An 11,731-nucleotide genomic window follows, 5' to 3' on the forward strand; every position below is an offset into this window, starting at 1 on the left:
GGAGGCGGCGGCGGGGGTGGCGCGCTGGGGCCGAGGGGCCGGCGGCGGGAGCCGCGCCGGAGTCAGGGGGCAGCGGCGGGAGGTGGTCGGGGGATTCGGAAAGAGACGATGAGGTGCGGGAGGAGGGTGGGGTGGGAATGGGCCGATCGGGTTTTCTCTTTTTTGTGTTTTCGGGAGTTCGGGAGGGCCCGACCAAGCCCTATATAGGGCAACCGTGATCCAAATAGTTATTTTAATTTCAGGATTAGAATATTGTTGCCCTATATATATATATAGAGAGAGTAGCATTATTTTAATTCCGGGATTAGAATAACTATTTGGATCACGGCGCGTCTATATAGGGCCAACGAGGTGTTGCCGAGCTTCCAAAAACGCAAAACTGGAAACCTGGCCGGCCCATCAGACCCCTCCGACCGGTTTCATCCCCACGCCACGAACTTCCTCCCCACCCCCACCAAGCAACCGGAGCCACCACCGCGCCCGCATGCCCGCTGGCCGCCGGCCGCCGGAGAAACCGCCTCCTCTCCCGCGCGCTCGCGGGCACCGGAGCCACCGCCTTGCCCGCGCAGTCGCCAGCCACGGGGCGCTCCAATCCCACCAGCGCGGTCGTCGACCACGGCCCCAGTCGCCGGATCCTGCTGCTGCAGTCGGGGCCCCCTCCACCGGTTCCTTCCGCTGCAGCTGACCTCTCCTTCGTGCTTCTTCCCCCCACTGCCGCAGCCAACACCACGTCCAACCGCCGCCGCGAGCCCGCGACATTGACGGGAGGTCAGAGATATCTACTGCAGTGGTGGAGACGGGGGGGTGGGAGAGGGAGGAGCACGGTCCACGGCGGAGGTCCGTCACGGTGACAGGGAAGAAGGCTGGCGGCAGGATCCGTCACGGTGGAGGTCCGTCATGCGTCGCTCTGTTTGTTCTTAGCGGCGGCGAGGCTCTCCCTGCCACCACGCAGCCTCCTCCCAGTGGAGCCCAACCGCCGCAGCAGTCAACACGTTCACCCCTGCCACCTCCGGCCGTTCAACTACACATCCCCAGGACGTTCGCCGCCTCAGCCACCCGGTTCCCACTACTGCAGTGCCCGGACGAGGCCCATGTCCTTCTTCCAGGCTCATACTTTTGATTTCAGACTGTCCATCGTTATGCACCCAATTTATTCAGAGAGATGTTCAGTGATGCTTGCCATGCTATGCTACTACAGGTTAGGCAAGGCAAACTGTGATGAAACACACTCACGTAGGTATTTGGTTCTGGAAATTGGTCTGAGTTTGGCATAGACTACTGCTTCATTCAGTACTCCATACTCATGAATTGTTTTTTCATTGAGAGGCTCATGAAGTAATTGTTGTTCTCACAGATCACACCTAATTGGCACCTCGGTGATCTCAGGGTCCAAGTTCGGCAAGTATTTCAGTTCAGGAAGATTTGGTATACATAAATTTTGCACGAGTTAGTTGTGGATGGATCATTTGTCTATCAGATTTGGAATTGATACTTTGCTCATGTATATATGTGAATGAGCCTTCTCTGTATCACTTAATCTAGTGCAAGCAGCACCACTTAAAAGTAGGTTGCGGCCTTTCCCCCATCTCCACTTTTTTTACTTGCAACTATGGAATTTGGTCGTGGCTAGCAGCAAGAAAAAGAAGAGACAGGTTTGCTGGAGCCTGCAATGCGACGAGCAGAACAATGCATGAGACAGGTTAGCTGGAGCCTGCAGGCTGCAGGCATGGTCACCGAGCTGCTAATACTTTGGGGTGGCTCGTAATGTACTTGGCCGAATGGTACTACTGCTACAAACATGTGTATTATTTTTGGTAGCTCGCTTTTATATTTGTGTGCTAAAACTTTTGTCCGCTTCTTTCTGACTACTCCTACTTGAGAGTTAATCCAACTTGAACCCAAAACTGAACTTGAACCTGAACCTAAACTTCTCTAACTGAGGCTGCTCCGTCCACTTGCTAGCTTCATATGCATAAATAGAGACCAGCTACACGAGAGAAGAAAAGACAAGGGATAAATCGTGTAGTGTTGGTTACTCCCTCCGTTCCATAATGTAAGACATTTTTTGACACTAATTTAGTGTCAAAAAACGTCTTACATTATGGGACGGAGGGAGTAGGAGATAAAACAGAGAGATAAAGACCAAAAGGAGTGGTGTAAAAACATGCACAACTTCTGTATAAAAAAAAACTATTTGTTTGGAAAGTGCATACATTGTACTCTATGGTTTGCCCGTTCTTGCATGTCCTTTCGTTATCGCGTGCTGACCGTTGAGAATTTGAGATCATGATTCAACTGTCACTTCATAGTGCTAGTGCTACTTGTATTCTTTTTTTTTTGCGAGATAGTGCTACTTGTATTCTATAAGAACAGTGCGCAACATAAACTTTTTGTTGTTGAGTGATGTGTGCTGATTTTACGGAGTCACTACAAAACCCAACTAGTCACACACGCACGCACGCACACACAAAGTTTTTTAAAAAAACTTCCCATGCTCAACAACCCAACCGTTGTTGAGCGGTCCACGCATTTAGGAAAAATAGGTTTAAGATGGCATTTAATTTTAGAATTGTTCGCTTGGAGACTAGAAATAGGAAATTTGAAAAATTAGAACACTACTAAAAATGAAAATTAGTTGAAGTTCATGTGTGAAAAGCATGGAAGGTCAAACACACTAAAAACGTCGACTAAAAACTTTTATCAACAATTAACATAGAAAGTAAAAATACACTAGTGAAGTTCGAATGAGAAGCACAAATAAAGGCCACACTTACACTCCATCAATGTTTGCATAAAAAAAGTGGAATTTTTACGGACAAACAAGAATCGCCAAAGAAGAAAACAAGCATCACCTAGAACAGTGTAAACTGTTGAAGTTCAAATTTAGTAAATTAGAGAGTTCAAAGAAAGTGTTATGGGTGTACAAAATTTTTCTCCCATGGATTTTCCCGTTACTGAAAAGCGATAACAAAAAAATTCAAATTAAAAACAACTAAGAAGCTTAAAATATGTAACAAATAACATATTTTCACGTTTCAAAAAACACAAGGAAGGTCAAATTAAAACAATAGAGCACTTTAGAAAAATAATGAAATAGATTCCCCCCTTTCTCACAAAAATCTGGAAGTTCAACTAAAAATAACGGAGCGGCTCCATGTCTAATATAAAAATATACATTTTTTGCTACTAAAAGAAATAAAACCAAGAAGTCCAAATTAAAAAGCTAGAGCATTTTGATGATTATAGAAAACTCAAATTTTGGTCGTTATGAAAGAACGGAAACAAGAAGTTCAAAATTAAATCACACAATAGTTCAATGTATAAAAAATAGAAATTCCGAATTTGGTGACGGGAACATCATAAGAAGGTCAAACAAAAATAACTCAGAAGTTCAAAAAGATAACATGGCACTTTCAAGTGGATATTTCAGCGTTTCTACATAGAAAACAAGAAGTTCAAATTCTAAAAATAGAGGAGTTCAAAAATCATCAAAAAGGATTTTCACCATTTCTAAATAAAAAAATCTAGAAGTTCATCTTTAAATAACAAACCGGTTCAATACTTATTACAAAAACTAGAATATTCCCGTTACAAAAATAAATAAACCAAGAAGTCCAGATTAAAAAAATAGAGAAGTTTGCTATTTATAAAAACTCACATTTTCTTGGTACTAAAAGAAATAAAATCATGAACATCAATTTTTCACATTTCTAAAAAAAACACAAAGAAGTTGAAATAAAAAAGTTAGAGCGGTTCGATGTCTATAAAAAACTCTTATTTTTTCGATTACTAAAGTGAAACAGAGAGAAGTTCAAAGTAATAACAGCCAGAAGTTAACGTAGTGCATGGTGTGTGTTTCATATGAGAAAAAAGAGTAAAAAGGCGAAGTCTAAAATTTTTGTTGCAAGAAGGTCGGGTTCCTACAGAGAGAAGTTCAGGTTGTGTAACTCAGAAAGTTCAGGATTTTCCCGTTACTAATAGAAATAAAACTACGAAGTACAAATTAAAAAATGGAGAAGTTTGATGATTATAGAAAACTTAGACTTTTCCCGTTATTAAAGAATGGAAAAAAGAAGTCCAAAAATGAAATAACAAGAAGTTCAACTTTTAAAAATAGAGCGTTTCAAAATTTCATAAAAAAAGATTAATAAAAAACCAGGAAATCCATATTAAAAAGACAGAGAAGTCCGATGATTATAGAAAACTCAGATTTATCTCGTTATTAAAGAATGAAACAAGAATTTGAAAAATAAAATAACAAGAAGTTCAACTATTAAAAATAGAGCGCTTCAAAATTTATAAAGAAAGATTAAGAAAATCATATTAAAAATTCATAAAAAAACTCAAATATTTTCACGTAACCGAGAGAAGATCAGGTTGATAAATGCGAGAAGTTCATGTACTACATGGTGTGCATTTTGTATTAAAAAAATAAAAAAGCAAAGGCTAAAAGTTTTGTTGTTATAAGTTCAAGTCCTTCATCGGAAAAAGTTAAAAAAATTATTGCGAGAGAGATTTGTACAAAATTAATATCATTTGTGTAACACTGACGAATGGATGAGAGAATTACAAACGAAAATACGTCACAGAAGTTCAACTGAAAACAAGAGGAAGTTCAACTACTACAGTGGATGAATTTCAGATGAAAAACTATTAAAATTGTCACGGGTATGAAAAAATGATCAACACGAGAAAGTTGCATGTTCACAGTAGCTTTCTACTGGTATATCACTCGTTGAATTCCGGGGAGTTGATGAAGAACTACGAGTAGTGGATGGAGATCTGCGAGCAAAGAAAAGCACGTCGAAAACAGAGTGAAGTTGAAGTAGACATGCTGAGAAGTTCAGGTTCTTCACGCGGTGCATTTTTGAAGAATCTGTTTCGCGATAGAGGTAGAACGAATGATCCCGCCGTTTTCGAAATTACTTGAAAACGGCTAGGAATCAGAGAAAACCATCAACATGAAAAAGTTTCGTATTTTCCATAGCTTTTCAACGGTATATTGTTTTCCCAATTCTGATAAAGTTTGTAGAAATTACGGCGAAAATACATTTTTCGCCATTTTCAAAACTGACTTAAAACCGTAAAGAATTGGGAGAAACAATACATGCCAAAAAGTTTCGCATTTGTTCAAGCTTTCCAACGCCATATCATTTGCTGCATTCGGACACACGGTTAAAATATTAGCTCAAAAATACGAACTCGGTAGGACTTGGACCATTTTCTAAATTACTCTTAAACTATTCAAAATTAGAAAAACACTTTCTAGATGAAAAAGTAGCGCATTTTCATAAGCTTTCCAACGCCATATCATATGCCTCAATTGGATTAGCCGTTTAGAAATGACATCAAAAAAACGAACTCAACTGTCCGGTTTACGAAATTTTACGTTTTTTCAAATTACTCTTTAACCATAGGGAATTAGAGAAAACTTTTAACATTTGGAAGGAGCGGTTTTGCAGCAGCTTTCCAATGCCATATTATATGCCTCATTCCGATAAACGGTTTAGAAATGCGATCGAAAATACGATTCATGTTTTTTATCTGAAAAAAACGATTTTCAAAACTGCTCTTAAACCGCTTACATTTTGCAAAAAAATTAGTTTGGGTCATGATATTGGTGTCCATAGCTTTCCAAAGTTATATCGCAAGCCCCATTTGGGCAATGTTGGCGGAAGTTCAACCTAGTTCACAGGGAAGGTCAGACGCGTTACTCAGGCAGTTCAGGTTGTGATCAGAATATTATTCTGATCCCGTGATCAGAATAGTGTTTATGTATATATATATATATATATATATATATATATATATATATATATATATATATATATATATATATATATATATATATATATACAATTGGATGTAAGTTAGCATGAACTATTATTATTGACACTACCCTTGAGGTAAAAGGTTGGGAGGCAACACTCCATAACCATAAGTATTGCGTGAGTGTTAGCAATTGTGTAAGACTATATGATAGTTGAGTATGTGGACTTGCCGAAAAGCTCTTATATTGACTCTTTCCGATGTTATGATAAATTGCAATTGCTTTAGTGACCGAGATTATAGTTTGTTGGATCTCAATGAAGTTTCTGATTCATACTTGACATTGTGAATAGATTGTTACTTTAGCATAAGAAAGCATATGACAAAAAATATATATAAGTTGCTGTTATAAGAATGATCATGATGCCCTCATGTCCGTATTTTATTTTATCGACACCTATCTCTAAACGTGTGGACATATTTTTCGATATCGGCTTCCGCTTGAGGACAAGCGAGGTCTAAGCTTGGGGGAGTTGATACGTCCATTTTGTGTCATGCTTTTATATTGACACTTATTGCATTATGGGCTGTTATTTTACACGTTATGTCACAATACTTATGGCTATTCTCTCTTATTTTACAAGGTTTACATGAAGAGAGAGAATGTTGGCAGTTGGGATTCCGGGCTGGAAAAGGAGCAAGTATTGGAGACATATTCTGCACAGCTCCAAAAGTCCTGAAACTCCACGAAAGTCATTTTTGGAATTAATAATAATTATTGAGCGGAAGAAGTACCAGAGGGGGCCCACACCCTGGCCACGAGGGTGGGGGGCGTGCCCTACCCCCCTGGGGCGCCCCCCTGCCTCGTGGGCCACCTGGCATCCCTCCGGTGCCCATCTTCTGCTATATGAAGTCTTTTACCCTGGAAAAAATCATAAGCAAGCTTACGGGACGAAACTCCGCCGCCACGAGATGGAACCTTGGCGGAACCAATCTAGGGCTCTGGCGGAGCTGTTCTACCGGGGAAACTTCCCTCCGAGAGGGGGAAATCATCACCATCGTCATCACCAACGATCCTCTCATCGGGAGGGGGTCAATCTCCATCAACATCTTCACCAGCACCATCTCCTCTCAAACCCTAGTTCATCTCTTGTGTCCAATCTTTGTACCAAAACCTTAGATTGGTACCTGTGGGTTGCCAGTAGTGTTGATTACTCCTTGTAGTTGATGCTAGTTGGTTTATTTGGTGGAAGATCATATGTTCACATCCTTAATGCATATTAATACCCCTATGATTTTGAACATGAATATGCTTTGTGAGTAGTTACGTTTGTTCCTGAGGACATGGGAGAAGTCTTGCTAATAGTAGTCATGTGAATTTGGTATTCGTTCGATATTTTGAGGACATGTATGTTGTCTCTCATCTAGTGGTGTTATGTGAACATCGACTACATGACACTTCACCATTGTTTGGGCCTAGAGGAAGGCATTGGGAAGTAATAAGTAGATGATGGGTTGCTAGAGTGACAGAAGCTTAAACCCTAGTTTATGCGTTGCTTCGTAAGGGGCTGATTTGGATCCACTTGTTTCATGCTATGGTTAGGTTTACCTTAATACTTCTTTTGTAGTTGCGGATCCTTGCAATAGGGGTTAATCATAAGTGGGATGCTTGTCCAAGAAAGGGCAGTACCCAAGCACCGGTCCACCCACATACCAAAGTATCAAAGTAACGAACGCGAATCATATGAGCGCGATGAAAACTAGCTTGACGATAATTCCCATGTGTCATTGGGAGCGCCTTTCTCTATATAAGAACTTGTCCAGGATTGTCCTTTGCTACAAAAAGGATTGGGCCACCTTGATGCACCTTATTTACTTTCATTGCTTGTTACCCGTTACAAATTACCTTATCACAAAACTATCTGTTACCGATAATTTCAGTGCTTGCAGAGAATACCTTATTGAAAACCGCTTGTCATTTCCTTCTGCTCCTTGTTGGGTTTGACACTCTTACTTATCGAAAGGACTATGATAGATCCCCTACACTTGTGGGTCATCACCTCCACACAAAATCTAACCGTTACACACAGATTCCCAAACTCGGTGGGACCAAATCATAAAACTCGGTCAGACCGATTCAGGTCAAAATGTGAACATTAGAGTTTTCGATGGGACCGACAAGGTCAACTCGGTGGGACCGATGTGCATGGGTTAGGGTAAAACCTCAACTTGGTTTGACCGATTACTCAAACTTGGTGAGACCAATTTTGGTAATAAGCAAACAGAGGATTGGTCGAGCAAACTCGGTTAGACCGAAAATGTTACAATAGATCATAGAGAATTTGCAATCCCATCTCGGTGAGACCGAGATCCCATCGGTGAGACCGAAGTGACTAGGGTTTGGCAGTGGCTGTATCAGATGAAACTCGGTGGTGCCAGATAGACAAAATCGGTGGGGCCGAGTTTTGACATTTAGGTTTAGGACATATGTGGATATGAGAAAGTGGCTGAGGGTTTTGGAGCATATCACTAAGCACTTTGAGCAAGCAAGCCATTAAGCAACACCTCATCCCCTTTTAATAGTATTGGTTTTCCTATTGACTCAATGTGATCTTGGATCTCTAAAATGAAAATGTAGTGTCCTGAGCTTGTTGCCAATATGTGTCCTTAGCATTTGGAAGGGGTTCCACATCCTCTTGTCCATGTCCATGCCACTCCAATGTTGAACTCTTCTGAAATATACTCGGTAGAAATATTAGTCCAACCAGAGATATGTTGACATAAATTACCAAAATCACCCAGGGAGCACTTGTGCTTTCAGCGTGTGTGTGGCATACTCGATGTGAAAGAAGAAAAACATTCATATACTAGTAAAAGTTTGTTATACCGGGAAGAGGTGGACAAAGTAATCTTCGATGGTGAGCATGTTGTTGTACCCGAAGAGGCATCCGTTGCCTAGAAACTAGTAGATGAAAATGCCGAAACTCTTTCCCTGATCAACACATGCATATCATATATACTGTATGTGTTTGTAGAAATAAATAGATGTTCGAGGTGATTCAAGGGAGCGAGCAATCAAGCACGGAATTATCTCAGGAGGAAAATGATGATCCATGATGCAAATCTCCTGAGTTGTGTGCACCCCGCGATGGTCAACTTCGCCGTACGCCATGCCTAGTTCGCTTTGGTGGCCCTGTGGAACGAGAACAAGGAACACAAATGAGAAAAGAAAGACTTTGGGTCGGCGGCTAGCATCGAAAGCGTCGTGAAAGGAAAATACTAATGAGAACCCTAGCTAGCATATGTGCTTAGGATAATCAGACGAGACAACTACGCCTCTTTCTCGGTTAGAATAGGACATCCATGGTAGAAGTATTAGTCCATGATACCAACTGCTGCGGTAACCACGCATGCCATCTAAGAGCATCTCCACTCGTTCGCCCCCCCCCAACGCATAGGCCGGCGCATTTTCGGGCGTTCACCCAGCGATTTTTAGGCCCTGGGGGCGATCAAGGCCCCAGCCACGCCCCCAGGTGCTGCCCCCCAAGGCCCCGACCATGCCCCCATATTCAAACTTGATCCGTTCCCGCTCCAAAGAATGCCATAATCCGGCGATCGACGCAGCAGTTCAGCGATCATCACCGTGCCACAGTTCGGCGATCAAATGAAAAGTTCGGCGCACAAAAAGAAAGGACACGCAAGGAATGCATCAAACGTCGGGGTCGGCCTCCAGCGTCAGCGTCGGCGTGCGCGGGCTGGGAGGTGTCAGCACGGATTTTGGACTGGTCGGCGCGACTTCTGTGCTGTTGGGCGTCGCGGAGGCATCGTCACTTGGGCTGGGTTGTGGCGTTGGCGTCGGCGTGGGAGTTGGCGTAGGCGTCGCCGGTATCTGGTTCAGGATGAGGCCGCACTCCGCCAGTATCCGACGCTTTGCTGGCTCCAGGTCGCGTGCGGGCCGTGGCTGCCAGGTTGATTCATCATCCCCGCGCGAGCCGCCTCGGCTTGTTCGACCGAGCACTCCGCCTACTCCGCTGCCATCGCGGCCACGAGCGCCGCCCTCTCCCAGGCCTTCTTGGCCCTGTTGCGCCTATCGACGGTGACGGCCTCTCGGCACTGCACTTCCACCTTCCAGTCGGCGTTGGTCATGCCCGGGGGCTTGGACGGCGGTGCCCTCTGTTTCCTCTACTTCGGCTGGGCGGCAACGGCGGCTATGGTATCCGTCATGGTGCAGGGGAACACGTACTTCTTTGGCGGCATGGGGCCCGACTTGGAAGGGAGGAGGAGGAGATTGGTGGGAGGAATGGAGAATGAGAGGGAAGCTGAGGGGGGAAGCGGGAGGAAACGGCGGGAAAATGGCCTCCTCTCGCTGACAAAGCGACCCCACACCCCTTTTCGCTTTTGCCGGCGCCCCCCAGGCGACACCCGAGCGCTTGGGTTCTGATCGGGATCGCCGGCTATTAATTTGGCCAAACCGGCGCTAAATGAGGCCCTGGGGGCGCGACTGGGCCGATTTTCGGCCACCGGCGCTAAAAATTTGCCTGGGGGGGGGGCTGTTGGGTTAGCGGCTGGAGATGCTCTAACCCTTAATGTATTTTTTATTTCTTTCTTGTAAGAGTATCTACAACTGAACCCCTCAAACCCCCCTATATACATCCAGGCGAACAACCCGGTCAATAACCGGTTACGAAATTGCTACCCAACCGGCTTCCTCAAACCGGCCCGGTTCTTGGGCATCCCGCAAATCCAGCGCATATGTGGGGCGGTCCGGACATGCTCGGACGTGTTGAATCCAGCCCATATGTGGGGCGGTCTGTATGTACTCAGATGCTTCAGATCAAACCCATATGTGGGGCGGGGATGTACTCAGATGCTTTGGATCAAGCCCATATGTGGGGAGGTCCGGACGCATCGAATCCAGCCCATATATGGGGAGCTTAGGACGCGTTGGATCCGACCCACCCTGGTAAGGTGGATGTGAGCTTTGGAAGGAGTACTCCTTAATTAGTGATTTCGGAGAAGCTACCAACCCGCTTATAACGAGAAATAGCTCTTGCACCAAATGCGCACCCCCTGCCCGCGACGTGTTTTGGGCCGGCCCAAGTAGAGCAGATCAGAAATCCGGTTTTGGGAATGTTCTAGACCTTCCCTTTCTTTTTACATTTTTGTTTTGTTTTATTTTTCTTTCTTTTTATCTTTTTTAAATCTTTTTCATTTCGTGATATTTTTATGAAAATCAAGTCTTTGGAGTATTTCTTCGAGAAAAGATTAATACGGTGAAGAAGGTGTTTCCAAGAGATTTCGTTGTAATTCTTAGTCATTGGAGTTACTTTGTATTTTCTTGGATCTTAGAGCCTGTTTGAGACTGCTCTGCTCCTTAAAATTTAGCTTCGCTCCAGAAAACACAAGCCAAACGGGGTAGCTCCACGGTATGCGGCTTCGAAAATAAATTAGAATCTGAGGTACAACTTCCATTTTTTTATGAAGCTCTTCAAGGGTGCTCCAAAAAACTTGAGAAGCTGAAGTTGGGTGGAAATTACCCGCCACTGCCACCAGTAAGTGGATACCCCTTCGTTCCCCTCCCCCTTGATACGTCTCCAACGTATCTATAATTTTTGATTGTTCCATACTATTATATTACCTGTTTTGGATGTTTATGGGCTTTAATTTACACTTTTATATCATTTTTGGGACTAACCTACTAACCAGAGGCCCAGCCCGAATTGCAGTTTTTTTTGCCTATTTTAGTGTTTCGAAGAAAAGGAATATCAAATGGAGTCCAAACAGAATGAAACCTTCGGGAGCGATCTTTTTGAAATAAACGCAATCCAGGAGACTTGGAGTGGACGTCAAGAAGCAGACGAGGCGGCCACGCGGGTGCAAGGCGCACCCTAGGGGGGTGGGCGCGCCCCCCCACCCTAGTGGGCCCCTCGTGGCTCCCCTGACCTACCTCTTTCGCCTATAT

General features: G+C 43.7%; 1 long non-coding RNA gene and 1 pseudogene across 1 annotated transcript; one reads left to right on the forward strand and one right to left on the reverse strand.

Annotated features, from left to right (window-relative positions):
- Window positions 1–9,915, reverse strand: part of LOC119360822 — a 35,388-nt pseudogene extending 25,473 nt beyond the window's left edge.
- LOC119363345 lies at window positions 386–1,585 on the forward strand. Its single transcript, XR_005173908.1, has 2 exons — window positions 386–1,233; window positions 1,355–1,585. It is a non-coding gene; the product is annotated as an uncharacterized LOC119363345 (long non-coding RNA).
- Window positions 9,916–11,731: the final 1,816 nt, after the last annotated feature.

Source organism: Triticum dicoccoides, chromosome 2B, assembly GCF_002162155.2.
Source record: "Triticum dicoccoides isolate Atlit2015 ecotype Zavitan chromosome 2B, WEW_v2.0, whole genome shotgun sequence".
In the NCBI taxonomy this organism is placed as follows: domain Eukaryota; kingdom Viridiplantae; phylum Streptophyta; class Magnoliopsida; order Poales; family Poaceae; genus Triticum; species Triticum dicoccoides.